Source organism: Antedon mediterranea, chromosome 6 (genome assembly GCF_964355755.1).
Source record: "Antedon mediterranea chromosome 6, ecAntMedi1.1, whole genome shotgun sequence".
In the NCBI taxonomy this organism is placed as follows: Eukaryota; Metazoa; Echinodermata; class Crinoidea; order Comatulida; family Antedonidae; genus Antedon; species Antedon mediterranea.
The window spans coordinates 4226233-4233358 of record NC_092675.1 but is presented as its reverse complement, the minus strand read 5'-3'; positions in this window follow the sequence as shown (position 1 = coordinate 4233358).

The following is a 7126-nucleotide window of genomic DNA, read 5'->3' as shown; positions in this document are numbered from 1 at the left end:
AAAAATCCCTGTACTATACAGGTATTTTTTGCAAAATTACCAAATTTTCGACCTTTTTGAAATCCAATTAATATGCACTAATATTGCTATATGTGCACGTATAGTACTATATCATCCTCTTATAGTGCGATGCGACCACTTTACGTCGAAATATAAAGAGATCGAAATTTGATCATTTTTCGAGAAAATTCCTGTACTACAGTACAGAATTTTTTTGTAAAATCACCTAAATTTTGACCTTTTTGAAATCCAATTAATATTCACTATAAAAAGGTTGAAAATTTGCCATTTTTTTTTAAATTCCTGCAATTTTCAAAAAATGGCCAATTTTCGACCTTTTTATTTTTCGATAAAACTGCTTACTATAGCACAATTAACATGCGCAGAACCCATTATTCGACTCTGCGCATGTTTATTATGCAATAGTAACCATTTACGTCAAAAAATAAATGGGTAGAAAGTCGGCAATTTTTCAAAAATTTTCCTGCACTATAGTACAGGGATTTTTTCCAAAAAATGGCAAATTTTCGACCTTTTTATTTTTCGATAAAACTGGTTACTATAGCACAATTGACATGCGCAGAACCCACTATTCGCCTCTGCGCATGTTTATTATGCTATAGTAACCATTTATGTCAAAACTGGTTACTATAGCACAATTGACATGCGCAGAACCCATTATTTGTCTCCGCGCATGTTTATTATGCAATAGTAACCATTTATGTCAAAAAATAAATGGGTCGAAAATCGGCCATTTTTCAAAAATTTTCCTGTACTATAGTACAGGGATTTTTTCAAAAAAATGGCCAATTTTCGACCTTTTTATTTTTCGATAAAACACTGTATAGCACAATTGACATGCGCAGAACCCATTATTCGACTCTGCGCATGTTTATTATGCTATAGTAACCATTTATGTCTAAATTGGTTACTATAGCACAATTGACATGCGCAGAACCCATTATTTGTCTCTGCGCATGTTTATTATGCAATAACTTTATTTATTTATTTTTTTTTTATTTTTCTAATATTGCTATATGTGCATGAATAGTACCATATCATCATCATATAGTGTGTCACTGGACCACTTTATTCCGAAAAATAAAAAGGTCAAAGTTTTATCATTTTTCGATAAAATCCCTGTACTATAGAACAGGGATTTTTTGCAAATCACCGAAATTTCGACCTTTTTGAAATCCAATTAATATGCACTAATATTGCTATATGTGCACGTATAGTACCATATCATTATATATTATAGTGTTATGGGACCACTTTATGTCAAAAAATAAAAAGGTCAAAATTTGGTAATTTTTCTAGAAAATCCCGGTACTAATATTACATTAAATACTAATATTATTTTTGCTGTTTTCTTTGTAATGTATTATACCATATGGACAATTGTCTGAAATAAAAGTGGAGTTGAGTCGAGTACAGGAATTTTTGCAAAATTACCCAAATTTGGACCTTTTTGAAATCCAATTAATATACACTAATATTGCTATATGTGCACGTATAGTACCATATCATCATCTTATAGTGTTATGGGACCACTTTATGTCGAAAAATAAAAATATTTTTTGAGAAAATCTCTGTACTATAGTAAATTTGGACCTTTTTGAAATCCAATTAATATACACTAATATTGCTATATGTGCACGTATAGTACCATATCATCATCATCATATAGGCCTAGTGTCATGGGATAATTATGGCCTAAAAAGGATATGTGCGTAAATAAAAATTATAAAAAAAGATACAAACAATAAATCAAATATTAAAGGTAAACAAACATTTTTAATAACCTTTTAAACTGCCTCACGGCTCGTATTTTGTTTGTATTTTTGTCTTTTATACAAACGTATTTACAGTGGAAACGACCTATATTGTTTGCAATTCCAAAAACCACATTAACTTACGTGTACAACGTAAAATTGTACATATTTATACAAACAGAGAATTATACAAAAAAGAATATTCACTTTTATAGTGAATTTATATCATCTAAATACAAAGAATTTTACTATGTCTATACTTTCTAGTCAACTAATTTTATCAACAGTTTTTTTATACATTATATACATTTTATTATCCTGGGTGGTATTAAACTGTTTACACTCACTCTTTCTTCCTCACTCATTCATACTCTATCAAATGAAATGCCACAGTATAGCAATTACAATTTTTTAAAATAAGTGAATCATACATACACAAGTATTTCTAATTAATAGCAAATGAATAAATGAATAAAATACGTAATAAAACCTTAAAATAATTATGCACAGACAAATAAGAGTTTATGACCCAATAAGAATATGGTACTCAGGACGAAGTCACTGAAAATAACAACATGCTGAAGCTGAAATTATTTTTTTTTTTAAAGAATAAATATCTTGTTTAAAAGATGTACTACTACTAAAACAAACATTTGGATTTTGAATAACAAAAAAAATAACATATTAAAACATTCTGATATGCATTTTAATGGTATTAAAAGAAATAAACATTTATATTTTTTTATATATAAAACGTGAATTTATATAACATTGGTATTAAACTGTTTAAAACTCACTCTCAGCCTCAGTAAAGGCATTGAAAGTTTCAATAAATATATTGTTTGAAATAGTACGAGACCGTCTCGGAAAAAAGCCTAAATTGGGGTAGGCTTATATTTGATAAACAAAAATGTAGTGTAGTAGACATTGACCATTTTGTATGTTTGCGGTGGTTTTTTTTTTATCCCAAGCTGGGCTTAAACCTGCACCACTATGGTAATAATATCCAACAATATAATTAACTATTATTTAAATTAATTACAAATATATATTTGTATTATTTACTGCTCAATAGTCTGCCCTCAATAATTTACTGAATTCAAATAATTTACACAAAAATATAGTGCCCTTAGATAATTGTTCTCCCAGATGTAATGCCAATCCATTTTCAAATATTACCTTTAATTGGACAAAGACATGTACATCATTTCTAATTTGTTTAATCTATTTTATCTATTCCTTTCACAACAGGTAGCATTATTGACTGTCCAGTTGAATTATTTATGAATAAATTAGTATGTCTTGCTTATATAAACGCAGTATTTAAACTTATCATTCTATACCAAATTCTTCTATACCAATCATTCTCTATATGCCAATGGATATCTTTTCTATTTATATGCTGGATAAAACTGACAAACATTCTTTTAAAAGCTGTGTGTGTGTGTGATAGAATTCTGTAGAATGTGTATAAGAGTGTAAGAGTTTTATAGTTTTTCTCAAGATAAATAATATCATACAAATGTAGTTATTATAGTAACATTATACAACAATCGAAAAAGAATGGCTTAAAATAATTAATTTTCTATTATAGATTTTTATGCCTGTAAAATATTATTTTGACACCTCTGTTGCTGAAGTTTATAAATAACAGTTATCTATCCTGGAAAAAAATATGTGCAAAATCCAATTTACATTATACAATATGCATTAGTAAATAAAGCAAATATTGAATTACAGTAACACGTTTAGTTTGAATTAACGGGTGCGATAGAAAATGATTCACGTTGGAAAATGTTTCATTTGTAATATGTTAGATAATAACGTTAAATTGTAAATTAATCCAAAATGAATAAAGTTAATAAAACGAGGTAGTAATATTACTTGAGTGCAAAATAAGTAAAATTCAGTCTTTAAAGTAAAATATAATCTTGATTTTATCTTTGTTAGTAATTGGAGAAAATAACGCTAGATAAGAATACTTATAATTTGGATGTGTGTATATTGTTATAGGGTTCAGATGAAAAAGCAGGTGATAATGAGAGAGGAAATAAATAAGTGGCAACGGTAGGCCTGGGTGATTAAGAAACATAAAAAAGGAATCAGAAATGAAAATGTTCAAAACCTAATACCATGAGGTTTAATAAACAAAACTTTAAAATTAAATTTCAAAATGTAGCTACGATGGTTTTGATAACAGTTACTATATCCAATCATCCTACAACTAAACAAGTGAGAAAGACAAACAGATCTAGGTCGATAACAGGAAAAAGCTTGTAATTGAAATTATTCAACAGAAATAACTAAAAAGAGTTCTTCTAAAAAAAATAAATCAGAACTCTGCAAAGACCGATTCAGGTTAAAGACAATTGCTTTAAAAATCAGAATCAAGGATTATTGTGCAGATCAAGTTAAACATGTTTCATCTAGAACATAAAAAGTTCATCTCATTCAATTTTGTTACAAGACATCAATAATTGATATCCGTAGGTACAATGTGATCTAATGCGTCAGTTCCGCCGAAATTGCATCCCTGCAGTTTATAAAGATAATTTCAACGAGTTATCAGAAGATGATCAATGAGGATTCCATAAGATAAACACAAGAGATAATAATTGGATAAAACAAACAGAACAGTTGCTGAAGAAATTTGACACAGATTGCAATAGTTTCTAATATCATAGATATATTGACAATGTTCTATTTAAAGGGACACATAAGTTCAATGTACATCATGAAGTTGCCTTTGATAGTAGCTTGACAAGACATTTTACGCAGTTTCTAATATCATAGATACATTGACAATGTTCTATTTAAAGGGACACATAAGTTCTAAATAAAGGTCTCTATACATTGCTCTATTAAAAACAAACACTACATCATGAAGTTGCCTTTGATAGTGGCTCGGCAAGATTATTATGTACTATATTAGCTAGTATATTAATTACATTTTTTTATTGATGGGAATTGATGGGAAACGTGTATTGGAAATGTTATTGTTTACGAAGACATATTAATAGTAAGGGTCTCATTAATAAAAAAACAAACAAAACATCAGTATTGACATTTCGCAGTAGGCTAGCTGGGTATTTGTTCCATCAAGATTACAAGGGTACTATAATTAGAAGATTTTTAATTAAATTTTGACTGATGGAAATTTATTGAAATGTGTATAAAAGATTGAAAATAATAAATTAGCTACCAACACTATAGGCTCTTAATACTATTGCTATACAATGTAATATTAAAATATAACTGTACCATGTCTCAGATATGAAATTTTTGTCGCAGCTTACTTTATCAAGAATGCAAAGCATTTTAAGGATTTAAAAAGCTAATTAGTTAAGACTATGGGTTCATGTTTGGAAAGTAATATTGGGGTAATAAACTCATACAAAATCAAATGTAAGGGTTAGGTGTGATTGGATCACAGGGTGTGTATAGGGTACACTTAATTACATTGACTGAAACAGTCAACATACATTTCAAAATAAGTTGTAAGTAGTAGTACGTATTGATCCATCAGTCTGTGTTTTGAATTCTGGGTGACTAAGTAAAAGATCAATCTTGCTAACTAACAAATTGAGAATAATTGATATGGTCAATTCAGAGTGACCATATCAATTTGAAATCATAATTGATGCAGTCAATCAGAAAGACCATATCAATTTCCTTAAATAAACTAACTGTGATTCATATTACAGGGAATACAAATATATCTTTGTACAGCTGAGACACATCGTATAAACTGATATCGCTAACTTGATATAATTTAATCTGGATTTAAAATTTTGGTGGTCAAATTGCTAAAATTGGTTACACGTAAAGCTCTGTCTACACTAACAAACTAGTGTGATGTGCCCAAATATGGTAGTGGTATGACATCATCATGTCTATATATGGGCACACCACATGTTTTTGTCGCATAAATTTTGATAGTGTAGACAGAGCTTAGGAACCAAAATGTACTGGTTTGGCATACACAGTGACCATCATGTCTATATATGGGCACATCAAATGTTTTTTCACATAAAGTTTGATAGTGTAGACAGAGCTTAAGAACCAAAATGTACTGGTTTGGCATACACAGTGACCATCATGTCTATATATGGGCACATCAAATGTTTTTTCACATAAAGTTTGATAGTGTGGACAGAGCTTAAGAACCAAAATGTACTGGTTTGGCATACACAGTGACACAATCATTTTGCAATGAAAATTACTTTAATCATAGACTTTAAGCTTGGTTTCCACTAGGAAGTAGGATGTACACGCAATGCAAATAATTTGACCAATCACAAGTGATAGTTAGGATGATCTATTGCCTGTGATTGGTCAAATTACATGTGTTGTACATCAGTTACATCCTAGTGAGAACCAAGCTTATAAGTAAGTTGATGTGACATCTGTATAGCACTGGTTCTTTATAGTACATCTGGTGCACTGCATCATCCTATTTACAAACGTCAGACCAATATTTAGTATAATTTCAACCCTAGCTAATTACATTATTGTAATCAGTAGCTGTAGATTTTATGAAATGCCATCATGATGATTAACTTTGATGAGGTGGAACGGGATTGCCAAAAACAGTAAGCGGTAAGGGCAACACAGAAGAAAAATTTTAAAATAAAAACAAGCTAATGATTATCAAAAAAACACAGTGGAACCAAAGTGCTTGATGTCCAAGTTTGTAAAAAATGTTAACAAATTTATTCCTTTAAAGTGAAAAGCAGGAAGCAATATAAATCTGAAGAAAACAAGGCCAAATCAGTGGTAATTAATTAACTTGGATTAGATTACATTTTTTAAATAGTTCATTCATAGATGCTATTTTATTGATATGGAGAATAATTAGCCCAGTACTATTACTAATTAAATATGTAATTAACAAGGGATATGTTATGAATATTAAGCATTGTAGGATTTAATTGTTTCATTCTATTCTAAGCTTTGGAATTTATATCATTACACTATCAAATTTAGTAACCATTATGTAGATTATTCAGGCATGCTCAAATTAATACCTATAAGTTCATCTTTTTTAAACAAATATTGAAATCCATAATATTACTACATGAAAAGAAAATGTTATTTTGGAATATTTCAGTACATTTTAAAGGTAAATGCTGATTAGGTATATTTTAATGTGCTTGCAAGTAAATCCATGTGATGTGACATGGCTTTCAATTGCTTCAACGGCATTAAAGTATGTACATGAAAATTGGAATTGAATAGCATTGGGATCTTGAAACAAATTCAAGAGATTTATATCAACTATCTTGTGTAAATCAACCAGGATTAGGAAAATTTAATGTGAACACAAAGTAAACACATAGTATTGCTATTTC